This window comes from Sinocyclocheilus rhinocerous, unplaced genomic scaffold (assembly GCF_001515625.1).
Source record: "Sinocyclocheilus rhinocerous isolate Xijiao unplaced genomic scaffold, SAMN03320098_v1.1 scaffold2065, whole genome shotgun sequence".
Classification (NCBI taxonomy): domain Eukaryota; kingdom Metazoa; phylum Chordata; class Actinopteri; order Cypriniformes; family Cyprinidae; genus Sinocyclocheilus; species Sinocyclocheilus rhinocerous.
Window position 1 is genome coordinate 389,596 of NW_015639526.1, and position 16,986 is coordinate 406,581.

The window sequence follows — 16,986 nt, forward strand, 5'->3', positions numbered from 1 at the left end:
AGTCTGTATATATAAATGTAAATCTGAATATATAGTTATAATTCTGAATATATAAATGTAAATCTGAATATATAGTTATAATTTGTAATATATAAATGTAAATATGAATATATAGTTAGTTATAAGTCTGAATATATAGAATCAAATCTGAATATATAGTTATAAATCTGAATATATAGTTACAGTCTGAATGAACAGAGGTAAATATGAAAAAAATAGTAAATTCTGAATATATAAATGCAAATTGTGAATTTATATTTATTATTCTAATTATATAATAATAAATCACAATGTATGTTTGTAAATCTTGAGTATATAAATGCAAATCTGAATATATATATATATAGTCTACATTTCGACATAAATATATATTTACTATTAGGCATGTCAATAGGCAGATGTTCTTGCTTTTTTAATGAAAACACCATGCCTATGTATCCTGTACATGTATCAATGCAGATACTGTACTATATTAATTATTTTAATTATTACTGTCTATCACATGCTGCTGCAATTGTCTCTATTCACTCCAATCTCAATTTGTAAACATATGATGTTGTTGGCAATTTCCCTAGTCCTCTCAGCCATGCTGAACTGTGCAGAAAAGATGGGTATTATCATTGTCACTGACTGTGAGGACCTTTTGGCACCACAGCCAGCCTTTTTTTAAGTATATAGAAAATACTCCTTTTGGTTTAGATTAGTGAGATGCACTTACAATAATTAATATAGTACAAATATTTACATTTATAACTATATACAGTATGTACAGGTATAATAAAAAGTCTATTGATATGCTTTATTATAAAGATATAGTTATACTGAGATGAAGACAATATATATCCATATTTGCATTTATACAGTATATTCAGGATTTATACATATTTTCAGATTTCATGTTAGGCTGTAACTTTAGAAAAGGGAAAGGCCTGGTTGTGTTTTATCATATTAACTGTAAGCCATTTTATCTGACAAAATTGAAGTGAGGTCCACATGAGAAATGTTTAAAGTCAGTGCAGATGTTATCTGTCAACACACATCCTCCACTGATTAGCCGCTCATCCCACAGGGCTTAAGCATTCTCCCTAGGCCCAGCATTCGTGACACTACTCCATTTTTTCTTTCAATCAAGCCATGATTACAGCCTGGGAACTACAGACCACAAAGACCCCTCTCTAGCCTACCAACTGAGAACTCAAGTTTGAGTTTTCTCAAGTAAAGAAAAGACATGTCAACAGAAAAACAGGTGCAAAGATGGTCGCAGGTTCTAAAGATTTCTCATGCTTTTTTTTCCAGCATCTATCTTCTAAATTACTAAAACAATTAAATATTACCAACATACATAACAAAAAGTCTGCAAACTATATATACATTTAATTTATTGGTGTTTCTAGGGCTGTTCCACCACAATGTGATTTTGTGGGAGTGGATGACACTCTTTGATGTTACAGTAGCTCCAGAAAGAAGTCCATGTAACTCCATACTCAAAAAGCAAGTCTCAGGTGTTCCGTCAGCAAGCAGGTAAGTATTGATAAAGGCTATTTGTGTGCAGGCTAATCAAACAGTGGGACTGACCCATGCTTTGTCTGCTCTACAACGCAACTCTAGGCCAAATGCCAGACTGCCAACTTATGTCATCCCTGATTTATTTCTAAATTTTCGTATGTATACTATATACACAAATCAGCCTTGTGTGCCTACCAAGCTTATTTAGCTTATCCACTTTATCCAGCTAGACTTTTAGTCAACCAGCTTCTCCATAAGGAATGTCAGTCCACCAGCTAGACTAGAATCAGACCAGCATTAACAAGCTTGGACCAGCATTGAAATTCATACTAAAGTGGCCTTTTCATGCTGGTGTTAAGTCTGACAGTTTCTTTAGACAAAATGCATGGCTACTTTTGAATGACTGACTGATAACGATGCTTTTTGGGCCAAGATGGTGTACAGTATACCAGCAGGGACTAACATAACCATGCTAACTAGCCACATTTTGACCCCTAATTGAGACGGAAGTGCCTTTGACTATACGCTTCAGTTTCACCTCAAATCAATCAAGTTATGTCTGAAAGATCATTTTCAGCCCAAAGTTTCCAAGTTTAGGGCTAGTCAGTGAGAAAACATGGTGGCTGGAAATGGATGCAGCATCTGTATTAACAGTAAATTTGTTTAAATTAATAAAGTATTTTTTTCTCCCATTTGCATTTGCAAAACATGCAAGTACTGTACAATTACAGTACCTGCATGAATTAGATAAAAACATAAAAAGTAAAAACATGCCAGATGCAAATTCTTTATTTTTCATTTTGTAGAAATAGAGAAGTAAAAAAATATCATCAAAATTAATTTGAATGCACCTGATGTCATAATTGGACTTTCCGATTCATAAATATGAACTTCCCAGGAGGATCTGAATACGCGAAGAGACAAGCTTAATTGTAATTTAAATCTGCAGGTTTTATTGATGGTCAATATTACAAAATAAACCAGGTAAGATCATCAGGTATACAAATACAAAGCAGACGGGTCTTTATCCTAAAGGGGTTTATTTTACAGTAATAACTGATTGATTGAACATTTTCATGCTAAATACACTGCAACTTATATAAATAAAATGGGCATGAAATATTGATTTGAGCTGAAATTCTTTTAGTGTGCTGGAAGAAAGACTCGTTGCCAGGGACAACAGGCAAATCTACACTTTAGCATCATTACAGAAAAATATCTGACCGCAGAATGCCACAATTGGCTAATCAAAAATCACAATTCCACAGTGTCTGCATACTGCATATATGGTGGCTGGCCTGATGAAACCATATGTTGAGTAATGCTGTTTATACTCTCACATCAATCTCTGCTTTTCAACTGCCGTGCACAAGAAATCACAGAGTGGGGGAAGCAAAAGCATCTGTAACGCAGTTTTAATGGAATCAAAAGGTTAGTGAGCACTGGCTCATTATGTCACACATCGGGCAGTATGCAGAAATCCATTATGCATCAGCACATGAAATTGAGGAAATGCAAAGGAAAAGAAGAGATAAGGGAGGAGAAATGTCAGAAAGCTGAGCCGCAGGCTGCATCCTCCAGTCCGCCTGGGATACGTCAGAGTGTGTGAGTTTGTGTGCGCCAGTGTGTATGCATGTCTGCGTGTCTTTGGGAGAAAAGAAGCACATTCCCACCCACTCAATCCCATGATTCAACCAAGCCTGCACCAGGCGTGGGCTTGAGAGAGAGAAAAAGAGCGACAGAGAAAGAGCTCTCTTTCAGAGAACGCGAGAGAGGAGAGACATGGAGAAAAGAGAGAAGCAAGCAAAGGAGATGCAATGAGAGAGAGAGAGAGAGAGAGAGAGTTTCTTTATCCACTCCTCACCGCTATGTTGCAATGTTCCTTTCAGCTGGTGTTCAGGCAGTGCTTTGAGGAGAAAGGCTGCTGGGCCGAGGATGGGGAGAGTTGGGCAGGTTTGAGGAGTTTTTGCTCCTGATGGCTTCAGCTCGTCAGGACATGTCTTAGGAGTATTATTTCCACTTGTCAATGCTTTTTCTTCAAAAATCTTGGTTAAACTGAGGTAGGCTACTTACGATGGAAGCAAATGGGATGAATGAAATGTTAAAATATTTACCGTTTCTATAGTATAGCCACAAGAAGGACAAAAGACATATACCTGGTTACAAGTTTTAAGTTTAAATGTTTTTTGGAAAATGATTTGACACAGAAGAGAATAAATTGTTGAATAAAGCCGTTATTTTTGTTTTCTTTGCGCAGCTATTCTCGTAGCTTCGTAAAATTAAGGTTGAACCACGGGCTATTTTAATGATATCTTTACTACCTTTCTGGGCCTTGAATATGGTAGTTGCTTGGCTGTGGTCAGAAAACTCTTGGATTTCATCAAAAATACCTTAATTTATGTTTCGAAGAGGAACTAAGGTCTTACAGGTTTGGAACGACATAAGGGTAAGTCATTAATGACAGAATTTTTATTTTTGGGCGAACTATCCCTTTAAATCCAAAACATGTCCAACTGATTCACAACAAGTATGAGTAATATGTGAATTGTAGTGCTCTATTAGGTTTTACAAGGCAATAGAGACTTGAATGATCAAGTAAACCCGACTGATTCAGTTATTCGAGTGTGGGCTTGTTAAAACGACACTAAAATCCATGTCGCTAAACAGATTTGCAAGATGACAGGATGACAGGTCTCTTCCTGACAGACTACAGGTGTAACATCAGTCCCAGTCAGGTGGGGCCTCTCACTGCCAGTCAGGTGTCCCCATAGATCACTGTAAGATCATAACTCTTCACATTTTTTGTCAATCACTGCAAACAGGTCTGGATCAAAGGATCATCTGCCCCTGGGGCACAAATGTCACCCAACCCACCCATGATGCCACATGACGCCCTCGATGTGAAACATATTTCCCTGCGATTATGATACTGTGTAAGTATCTCTACCTGTTAAAAAGAAAATGGTTGGTTTCCTAGTCCAAAATCAACTTCACAAAGCCCCAAGTTGCTTGTTGCTAAGTTACTAAGCATAAGTAAGTAAAAAAAAAAAATTGTTATTAGGAACTGCTTCAAAAAGCATGTTTTAGGTTTTCAAGATAGTCTGAAATTAACTGTTCCCAAATGCAGAGCATATTAGGGATGTGACTATTGTCATTTATGAACAGAACAAAAACTACACCAAAAAAGTCAGTCAAAACTACATTTACACTACATGCCGACATTGTAATTCTATCCTGATAGCAAAATAAATACATTTATTCAAATAATAAAATAAAATAAATAAGGCTGGGGTCCTGAAGCATGCGCCCCACATGCCTTGTTTGTAATCCTGCCATAACTTGTAAATGATTAAAATCAGACTCTCACAGATCAAGGACAGTACATACTGATAAAAACTCCCACAGGTTATATGAGGGAGTACATCGTCAGCTGGGAAAATGTCTTGCCAGCATTTCTGCAGCACATGCAGCTTGTATTAGCCACTTGCATTCCCCATAAAATGTTTTCTTCAGGTCATGACTGTTTCATTAATGTGCTTTTCTATCTCTCACATACACACACACACAGACAAAGAAGGGAAGAAAGAAACAAGCAAACAAATATCAAACGGGCGCCCTCTTCACATTTTCCCGATGCAAATGTCCCCTGTTAATGTTTAGTGCCTCGAGTTAGATGACTTGGGGGAACATAAAAGTTCATGCAATTTGCATAAACAGATTCAAACTGCACTGTAAGACTGTAAAGTATTGTGGGAAATCTAACATAGAGCTGATGGAATTAGATGTACACGAGTGTCTTGTTTTAATTTTACTGAGAATGATGTTTGAAAATGTCTGCGTTTGTTTGGCTAATTCTACTTTTATGACAATCATGTTACACAAATGTAAATGTAATGAGACACAGTCATCAAAGAAATTATATTGCATCTCTAACAGTCCGTGCTACCATGGACAGCTCCCACATTCACACAGGCATCAGACTCTAACTTCAGCACCCTGGTCAGCTCCCCCAACATAGAGCACACAAGGTGGCCTGCTCTATACTACTGTAGCTTGGCACCCTATCAGCCCATGTTCTGCGCAATTTCCTTCACAGGGTGCTAAAATGCCATCCTCTGTTGAATCCACCAGTAATAGTGTTGCGAAACACTCATCAATTTGCACTTTCACACTTGCAAAAAGGCTCTGCTCTCTTCTCATTGGGGGAGGAACTGCTGTTTTAATTAGTTTTGTAATTTCTAATTTGTCTCTTGAATGTGTTATTCAATAGTGCATTCAAATCTGATGCCAATGAGGTCTGTAAGAAGCCTTTGAACTGGGAATTTTAGTCATCGTCTCTCGGAAGATGTTTGGTTTGTGTGGAGACTGAACTGAAGGTTCTTCTGAATGATGGAAAGAGGGGACAGCCTCATTATGTTTTACAGTGTTTTTATTTTACACTGGACCAGTGTTCAGGACCGTTCAAAAGCAGAAATGTAAAGCTCACATTTTGTTAAAGTACTTATATGAATAATTCAGCACAAGCCCTTTTATTATCTGAGCTGTAAAGTTGTCCATAATAACCTTTTTAAGGTGGGAACACTTAGTTACTTTACAAGTTACCTGGTTTACTAACATTATAAACACTAACTAAACACTAAAACTATTCTGCTACAATATTTGCCTTATTTTTCAACGCAGAAGCAAGTTGTTTTCTGTAAATGTGTGAGACTTCTGATTCATTAGCCAGTGTAGGTAAATAACCAGAGGAATAACAAAGTGCAGTAAATGGTGAAACTGTTTGTGCTACAAACCAGTATGTAAAATAAAATAAAATAAAATTATAAAATAAAATGTTTATGATTATGATTGCAAATTAAAACAATATGATAACAAAGACAAGTTTGCAACATCAAACATCTTAACAGACTGCACAGCAAAATAACTGGAAGCCCCCACTTTACGTAATGTAAAAATAAAGTGGATACAACCGCATCGACCAGCTACCTGACAAATTTATAAATCATAAAAAGTAGTCATTGGCTTTAAGTGAAGCTGTAGATTGTCTCTTCAGGACATTTCGTATAACATATATTCTAACATGCTAATTTGGTGCTCAAAAAACAGTTCTTATTAATATCAATGTTGGAAACATTCGTGCTGCTTAATATTTTTGTGGAATCCATGTAACATTCTTTTCAGGATTCGTTGATCAATAGAAAGTTCAAAGAAAAAGCATTTATTTGAAAAGGTCTTTTGTGACATTATGGATGTCTTCCTTTTGATCAGAGAAGGAACAACAACAACAAAAAAATTTATCTTAATGTTGCCAAGCTTTTGAACAATATTATTTGGTAACACTTTAGATTAGGGAACACTATTCAATATTAACTAGTTGCTTATTAGCATGCATATTACAACCATATTGGCTGATTATTAGTAGATATAAAGCACATATTAATGCCTTATTATTATGACCATATTTTAGATCTCTTAACCCCACCCAATACCTAAACTACAACAACAGCTAACTTACTTACTATCAATAACCAGTAATTAGGAGTTTATTGAGGTAAGAACTTTAATTTCAATATTGTGTCTAGAGGTTTTCTCTGTGAGCGATGTAAGTCAAAAAACATAGGCATATACTTGGCAAATAAAGCTTCTGATTCTGAAAAAGAGGAGGTGTTCACAGCACTCGTGCCTCACATGCGAGCACTGAACCAGTGACGCTAGTAACTAATAGCTTGACTCACACGTGTGTTTGTAGGTCAGAGGTAATGGTGGGGAAAGGGAGCCTCTGCTGCGAGACTGTTTCTCATCGGGGTTTCATCGAGTGCACAACCATTTTTCATTCAAGGTGCCGTGTAGCAAAAGATCTGACACGAGGTGCTAAGATACAGGATATGCTTAATAAGAGAGCACCATGTTAATATCTGACCCTGGACCACAAAACCAGTCATAAGGGTCAATTTTTTTTAATTGAGATTTATACATCATATGAAGGCTGAATAAATAAGCTTTCCATTGATGTATGGTTGGTCCAGGGTCACATATGAAGTGAACACACGCAATTAAAATTATAACAAGGCAAAATTTTCTGTTAAGATGCATATGGCAGGAAGGAAATTCATTAGGTCTGTTACAAAACACTGTTACAAAGTGAGCTGCTTCGCTACCTACTGCCTACATACACAGCTGCCGTCTATGACAGAATCCAAACTGAAATAGATCTTCATAAGTGACTGGTTTGGAACACACTACATAGGCAGCAACTCTGTGCGTCATGCATGTAGAGATTTGACTCACAATTGATTTCAAAACGGGCGATGACAGAACACACACAAATATACATACACTACCATTCAAAAGTTTGGGGTCAGTGAGATATTAAGTTTTTGATAGAAGTTTGTTATGCTCACCAAGGCTGCATTTATTAAAAATACAGTAAAACAGTAATATTGTGAAATACATTGTGATGTAAAATAACTGTTTCTACTGGAATATATTTTAAAATGTAATTTTCCTACATTGAAAAAGTTTAATTTTCAGCAGTCACTACTCTAGTCTTCAGTGTCCCATGATCCTTCAGAAATCCTTATGTTCCATAAGCGCCACCCGCTGGCAGAGAGTGAATTTGCAGTTCTCATTCAGCCTGTCTGCTGTTTTTGTTTCGTGCAGATATGTTTAATGTAGCATAGTTTTACAAAACTAAAGTCAGGCCATTCTGTGTTTGCTCCAATTTTGAAATCTAATTTAGATTAAAAACTGCTCATGCTGCATCTTTGTTTGGATTTTGATTAAAATCCAGTGGCTGCCTCTAAGTTTAAATGTAAAGAACACATGCAAAGCCTTAGTTTGGTTATATAAAGAGATTTATTTTATTTGTGTTATTTATTTATTTGTTTTGGGGTTTGTTTTAAAATTTCAATTTAGTTTTGTTATATGACATATTTAAATTTCACAAAGAAATATGCAACATTTTGTCCAAGCAGACAAAATAAAATGACAGTGACACCTTTTAAAAAATTTTTTGGCATACATCTAATTTTGTTTAAAAAAAGTAAGACAATCGTATCGAGAAATCAGTATCATGAATCGTATCACATCATGAGTTAAGTGAATCGTTACTTGATGTTGAAAACAGTTGTGCTCCCTAATATTTTGGTCGAAATCATAACATTCTATGATGATTAGAAAGTTCAAAAGAACAACATTGATTTTAAATAGAAATCTTCTGTAGCATCATAAATGTCTTTACTATCAGTTTTCATGAATTTAATGCATCCTTGCTTAATGAAAGTTCCTTTAAATGACAGTTATATATACACCAAATCTGGAATAGTAGTGAAGTACACACAAATTTAGGGTTTTCAATTATTTTAAACAATTTTAATCACTATTTTAGTATTTTCTCTCTCATATCCATCTTAAATTGCTTAACTTATTGCATTCTGGAATTGCCATCTCCATTTAGGATACATGCGATGCTGCCTTTGAATATGGCCAAAGCACGGTATCTTAGGACAATTCATTTGCCTACCTGGAGGCAGCTGATGGGGTTTTGTAGTCATTCTGTGCTGAAAGCATGTTGAATAACTACTGCCTGAAGAGAAATGTTAGCATGAAGATATCTATAATCACCATTAAGTGTATCAACAGTATATCCTGGAGTTACATGCACTACATACACCTCATAATGTCATGCTTTACATGACGTAAAGTTCTCAGATCCAACAAGAAAGGCTAATCACCTTCTAATGCATTTACATAATATGAAATAATAAAAAAAAGTAAATCAAAATTTAAAAGTTAAAAAGAGACACGAAAAAAGATGGAAGTCAATGACAGCACATGTTAATTCTATATTTGAGTGTACAGTAATTTTCTTCTTCAAGAGTTGGAATCAATAATGACTGAATCATCTGTCATTTTGATGCAGTAGTGGGATTTGTACTACAATGCGTCATCTGTGCTCAGCGTGAGCATCATATCCCCATCATTGCATTGCTGCCGTTTTAAAAATGAGGGTCACAAATGTGTCTCACTTCCATTATCGCTCCTGTGTGATTCAGGTTGTGTCACTAACAAAAACTGGCAAAACTTTTTCAGCTCATGCTCTCATCAGATAAAGCTGTTTTAAATGGGGAGCAGAACATGGGAAAAGAGGGGAAATATGGAGATATTAAACTGAAAATTTAATGAGCAGAGCTCTCGCCACGGGCAACACAGTGCACCATTCTGAGAAAGTGCATCTCCCACCACGTGTTTCACTTTCTGCTGTGACATGCTCGCTGGTGCCAAAAACGGCTCGTTTTGCTCTCGCTCACAAAAGACGGGCAAGAGCACACATGAATGGCACAACATGGCCTATTTTTTAGAAAATGCCCAGCAATTTCAGGCAGCTCTATCACTGAACTTATAGGTGTTTTATTTACAGAGACCTTTCTCTTCAACCTTTATGAAAATAAAACCATTAAAAAAAAACATACTGGAAAATGGAAATGCAATGAACAAGCAACCATTGTAAGTTTTAGCATTATCTAAAATAAACAAACAAACAAATAAATTAAAGTTAATACTTTTGAAAAATATTATATTATTAATTATTTAAAAAAAATAATAATAATTTTTTTTTTACAAAAACCTCATACAGGTTTGGAACAACTCAAAGGTGAGTAAATGATGAAAGTAAATGAGTAGAAGCATATCAGTTAAATCCTACTATAGTTACGAGGAATTCTTCTCTAAAAAACAGTTAGGACTACTAGGCATGTTACATATCATAATTGATATTCATGAGCCAAGTTGAAAAAGTTAACACTATGCCCCACCTAAATTTTACATTCATATGTCCTTGTTGTAGCTGTTTAACTTAGTTGTATAACTCATACTGTCATGACCTTAAAGAAAAGAACAATACTAATTTCAGATCAAGAAAACAGTAACATTTTAGTCCTCTGTTCTCCCTCAGGAACAAAAAAAATATGAATTAATTAATTTAAAAAATGTCAGAAAAAATGTGGCGTCATATCTCCTTCGGGTCATGACTGTCACCTCGCAGTCAATGGACGTCATTCCAGATTAGTCATCAAGTACTGCTCTTCAGATCGACTTATACTCAGACGCTGTTGTGGACTAAATGATGTTTCTTTTTAGATGCCGCATTTATTTCAAAGGGTTCCCATCATTATGTGTCACTCCGCGTGGGATTCTAATGTTTATTAAAATATATGGATGATCTAGACAATGGATGGTTGTAAGTTTAACAACCTCTCATTTCCAATGTTCCTTTTAGCATAGGGTACATGCTGTTACAACCGCACTGAATATACAAATTTAGATTCATATGCTCTTCCATATTTCAGCATCTATTCCCATAGATTTCAAAAACACTTTAGAAGAGAAAAATTGAAAACTAAATAAGTGTTTAAAATCAAATCACAACTTATCAAACACTGCAGACCCACTACGCAGTGGAAAGATTGTTTTGCTTGCGTTATGGCAGCTGTAGATTGAACATTCATGCAGCACATGAGTGTGATTAAATTAGGCCGTGTCACTGCCTCCATTTAACTGGTGTTCCTGTGCAGCAAACGGTTTTGTCCTAATGAAAGCAGCTGGGCTGCAGCACTCCAGAAGCCCTTATCAGTGTGTGTCAGATTAGTCCTCTGCAGAGCACTCCTAGATAACTTAACAGCCATGACTCTCATCCAGTGAACCTGCAGACTGTGTGTGGAGCGCTGGAGCCGCAGTATCAGATGATAGTCCTGTGCAGGACAGTTCATTCACAGGAGCCACAGCCTTGGGAGAAACCCAAGGGTGGCTCATGGTTCCTCCATACTCAATATAACTGCACCTGCTATTTGTCTGAAAGCACTGCGTTTAGCTGCTAGCTAAAGCTACGACAACTGGAGATCATTTGTGAACATCTGGATTGTAATAATAGGTTGTTGTTGATTTCTGGTAAAACTATCTAAATAACCTTAATACAAGATGCAATTTTTACTTGAGGAGCAAAACTGTGTAAAGTGTAAATTACATGAGGCTCACTTATTCTGCTAATTTATATAAAAAAAGTCAAATTTATATTGTAAATCAATGACTTTGTGCATGGTTTTATGTATTAAAATGGATTTTAATACTTTGTCCAGGCATTAAGTAAAAAATGTGTATATATATATATATATATATATATATATATATATATATTAGGGTGGTACAACAGTCCTGATATGAGAATCATTAAAAGTATTTTCATTTCTCAAAGAAAAATATTTTAAAACTGCTTCACTGCTTATTACATTTTTTAAAACACTTTTTATCTTGTGAAATATACTTATTTTTTAAATATTGATTTAGATGGGTGCACTCACATGTTCCAAGAAAAATGTTATTACTTTTATTAAAATGTAATGATTTAAACCGAAACTGTAATTTTTCTTAAAAATGGTCTACAGGTTTTCAAAACCATATGAAACCAACTTGAAAGATTTCTATAAGATGTTGGACTCTTTTAAGGTATATTCTCAAGTCAACTAATTTAAAGGGATAATTCACCCAAAAATGAAAATCTGTCATTAATTTCTCATCCTCATGTTGTTCCAAACCCATAAGACTTTCGTTCATCTTTGGAAAACAAATTAAGATATTATTGATGAAAGCTGAGAGCTTTCTGACCCTGCATCGACAGCAACGGATCTACCATGTTCAAGGCCCAGAAAGGTAGTAAAGAGTATTCAAGTTAAAACAGTCCATGTGACATCAGTGTTTCAACCTTAATTTTATGAAGCTACGAGAATACTTTTTGTGCACAAAGAAAACAAAAATAACTTTATTCAACAATTTCTTCTTTCCGTGTCAAATTTCTAAGCACGTCTTACAAGTTTGGAACGGCATGAGGGTGAGTAATTAATAACATAATTTTCATTTTTGGGTGAACTATCCCTTTAATGTAAATGCTTGGAAATATTTTTTGAAAAACAAGATAAAATGACTGATTTAAAAATATATAGCATGTTTAGGAGCAGCAGAATATCAACCAAGAACCAGGTGAAAGCCTAATCCTCCTGTCCTCATCTAATAAACAGACTGTGTTTTCCTTGACAAGAAATGAGTGTGTGTGAGCGTAGATGTGTGAGCTACCCCATCTGTCTGTGGCTTCTCACGAACAACTTTGTGTCCTTTCATGTTGTCCACAATAACACACCAAACAACAGGGAGCATATTAAACAATGTCCCATCTAATTAAATTATTATTATGCATATTACAATCAGGTCAAGAATGAGGTTAATCTGAACGATACCAAACAAACAGCATTAGCAGTTACCAGGCAGATTTCCACAAAGCAACACACAATATTTGGAGAACACATGAAATCATACTCACGCTCAACAGTTCCTCATTTTCGGCTGATATATTCCAGTGCACACAGGAATCCTTTTGTTACAAAACTCCACACCAGCTTGACAGGGATAAAGAGAAACAGAACTGAGGTTATTAAATTTAGCAAGAGCACCAACAGGGACGTTCACAAAGCCAGAAAATATACCGCTACCTAATTTGAGCAAGAGAAGAATAAAATGGGAGAGGCTTTATGGTTCTCATTAGAAGTAGTTGCGTGTTTATTACCCGAGATGAAGACAGAAAGAGAGGGTTGAAGGCGCAGGCACTTCAAACACACGGAGTGAGAGAGAACGAGCAGAGGATTCTTCCTGACACACTCTTTAAAGGCTCACAGACAAAAGACAGACTTGTAAACAAACACGACTAAACAAATATAAAGTGCATTTACAGACAGGCAGATGTTGCCCTTGGTAAAATGCATGGGAGATAATAAATTAATCATATTTCAGACCACCCAGAATTTGTTAAAAAAAGGCAGGGAGCATGCAATAGGCAAGGATTTAGATTTTCCTGTTAAACTTATAAATATTTTAACTTATAGCAAATAAAATAAGAGCTTTAAATGGGTTAAAATTAGTGTAAAATAATGTTTAATTTCAAGATTTTTCCAGTCACATATTTCCAATAAGATAATAACAATGTGTAAATTTTGTGAATTTACTGTAAGGATGACACTCGTAATGGAATATTTTGGACTGACTATATTTTCTCAAATACTATTTTTGTCTTGTGTACCAGTAAAATAATTTGTGTAAAATAAGATTAAATTATTAAGATTCAAGAGGTATATCTCTAATTAATACATACATTTTATTACATTAGCAAAATGTTTTAAGCATAAACCTCACTAAAAGTTCTAATTTTATTAGTTACATCTGAAAAGTAATTTTGCTTCAAGGATGTTTAGATATTTTACAGGAAAACAAGACAAAATACTGCTAAACAAAATGATTTTCATGTTTCATTATATCAGTGAAAGTTCAGAATTTTGATCTTAACGATTCTTGTAAAGTATAAAATAAAATAAAAAAATTCACAAAAGCCAAAACTATCTACAAAACAAAATCTGTTTATCTGAATTAAAGTATAACATTTTCAGCAAAAAAAAAAAAAAAGAAAAAGAAAAAAGGAAATCACACAAAAGCTAAAACCATCTACAAAATAAAATCTGTTTATCAGAATTAAATTCAGTAACACTTTGGGATTGAGATTATGCATCTAAACACAATCTTTAAGGAATATCAATACAATTCTGCCTTGAAAGAATTGTAATGGAACGAGAAGATTTTCACTAAATTATAATCAAGTAAACCACAGATTTTTGTTGCCATGGAGAACACAAAGGCTTTTGTTTCTCATCTCTGGCAAGTTTAATATCAAACCACCCTTCAAAATAAAAATTCTTCATGGCACTTCAAGGATAGCACTCTGTCATGTCATTTAAATGAGACTCCAAAGAGCCCTTTATGAGTTCCATGGGGAGATATCAGATCAATATTATGATTTCACCCCAACATTTGCATATTGAACTCTTTATGAGATCCTCCACAGTAGCAGTCGTCAAAGCATTAGAGAGAGCCATGGATGTATCTTGAGATAACACACAGACACACACAATCAACTGAGCGTTTGTATGATTAAGCTGGCTCTTCCCGAGCCTCCGGATGCAGCTCAAGACAAGCCGTTTCCTCTGCATCATTATTCACACAGACGAGCATCATTGGCTTTGATCATTAGATGTTATCTTTGATGAAACTCCGTAACACAAACGGGTAAACTGTCGGCTGAGTGTGAGACGTAATGAGTGGGAAGCACTGTCTTGATTTCCCAGCTGAACTGAATTTATGGAGGTTTTCTGCCCTGTACCCTCTCTATAGATCCCATAGGTGATCCAGAGTTATTATAGAGAGAACACTTCCTCTTAAAGTGAAACATACACAGATTAAGTCCTTAAACAACCTCTCAGTTGAATAACTACTGCTGTGTACTGGATAATTTAAGGCTTAAAGGGATAGTTCACCCAAAAAAGAAAATTCTGTCATCGTTTAATCACCCTCATGTCGTTCCAAACCTGTATGAGTTGCTTTCTTATGTTGAACATAAAATAAGATATTTTGAGGACAGAATTTTCTTTTTTGGGTGAACTATCCCTTTAACCTTGAAACTCAACAACATCCTCATCCATGTTCCTTTAAAGCGATAGTTCACTTAAAAATGTAAATTCTGTCTTCATTTACTTACCCTCAAGTTGTTTCAAACCTGTATGAGTTTCGCTGAACTCTTGAACACAAAAGAAGATATTTTGAATAATGTCGGTAACCAAAAGGTTGACGGTAGTTATTGAAAAATACTATGGAAGTCACACGCATTCTTCAAAATATTGTCTTTTGTGTTCAGCAGTATAAATAAACTCATACAAATTTAGAATAAGTGGAGGGTGAGTGATAACAGAATTTTCATTTTTAGGTAAACTATCACTTTAAGACATATGGAATAAAACAATAGCAACAAAACTATAACATATTCCACGTTGATATTAAAATATTTTTTATTTAACAATTTTCACTAAGAAATTGCTAATAAATGTGATAAATTTTTACAAAGAAAGGGAAATAACAGAATTAAATGTGAATTTCTAAAGCAGAAATACTGAAATAGTAGATAAGATCAGCATGTTCACAGGCAAATAGGTTCATTAAAAAGGTCAGCATAAGCAATTCTATATTTCTTGTATAACGTACTCCAAAAATCTTGTTTTTTACAACTCTGAAATTTCTTTTTACAGTGTACAATACTACAGTAGTTGATGTTCAACTACTATTATTTATTGTCACATTTTCAGATCGTTAGTTATTAAAACCGCACCACAAATATTAATGGTGGCAGGAGCAGATGTGTACTTAATGTAATTTATTCACTAAGAAATGTCTCAATCACAGATAATTGCATGTGTCAAAATATTTCAAATTTATTTCAATTTGGACCACCAAAAATGATGGAAAAATTTAATTAAATAAAATAATTTATTTTTGTTTTGTTTTATTTTAATTAAGTTGAACTGAATTAAAATCATTACATTCAAATAATAATAATAAAATAAATACAAATTAAATTAAATTGAAAAACACCCCCGCAAGGAAGTGTTTGCAGATTAAAGAACTCTTGTTGACTCTGTTTTAGTAATTAAATATAGTCTGACCTGGTGTGAAAAATGTTTGAACTTTACTTTCCTGCCATCAGGTGATTATAGTCTTTTCATACATAATAATAAAGTGCTGAAGTTACTTTGCATACAGATCACACTTACACAGTCCAGAGCCTCAGGCACAAACAAACAATTTACTATGGAGGAATATATTAGCATACAGTACAGTATACAGTGGAATACACTCACATGCATAAACAACCTCTCATAATGTCCTTGACCAAAAAGCACATCAAACTTTTTTTCAGCATCTCAGCGCTTCAACGCTACACCACCAAAACATACATCTTCACCAGTCACATCTTCACCAGTCACAGATCTTCTCGAGATGACCTTTGACCCTCTTGCCTCACTAATACAGGACAATTACTGTCTTGACAGGCCGCATATAGAGCTTAGCCTAATTCAATTGTCTGCTATTCTCAGTCCCCATACTAGAGGCTCTTCTTACACCCAGCTCCTGTGTGTAAGCGCCTGTTGGAGATAATGAATGAGTCTACATCCATTACCGTGATGCGGGCTGCTGTGCGAAGTAATATCAAAGCAGGGATGTGGTGGGAACGCTGAGCGCTGGATAGGCCAGGAGCCCGAGCAGCCAGTCTCACTGATATATGGCACCGCCTCAGGCTACCTGGCAACTGACTAACCCATGCTAATGCAATATGTTCACTTTTAGAGCAGCTCAGATTGCTGTTTTTCACACAGCAGCCAAACTCATTTAGAAATTCAGAGGGGGAATTGTGAATATAGCTACTGTTGTTTTAAAACCAGCACTGATTGAAGCCGGAAGCGTTAAAATGATAGTTTACACAAAAATGAAGATTCTGTCATCATTTACTCACACTCATGTCATTCAAAACCTATATAATTTCTGTGGAACACAGAAGAA

The 16,986-nt window shown here is 35.2% G+C and overlaps 1 protein-coding gene across 1 annotated transcript in view; it reads right to left on the reverse strand.

Moving 5' to 3' along the window:
* The window catches only part of dlgap1a (discs, large (Drosophila) homolog-associated protein 1a), a 96,076-nt gene extending 83,131 nt beyond the window's left edge, over positions 1-12,945 (reverse strand). The window contains exon 1 of the mRNA XM_016567069.1: positions 12,875-12,945. The gene's annotated coding sequence lies outside the window, so the exon portion shown is untranslated. The remainder of the gene's footprint in view (positions 1-12,874) is intronic.
* Between the last annotated feature and the right edge of the window lie 4,041 nt (positions 12,946-16,986).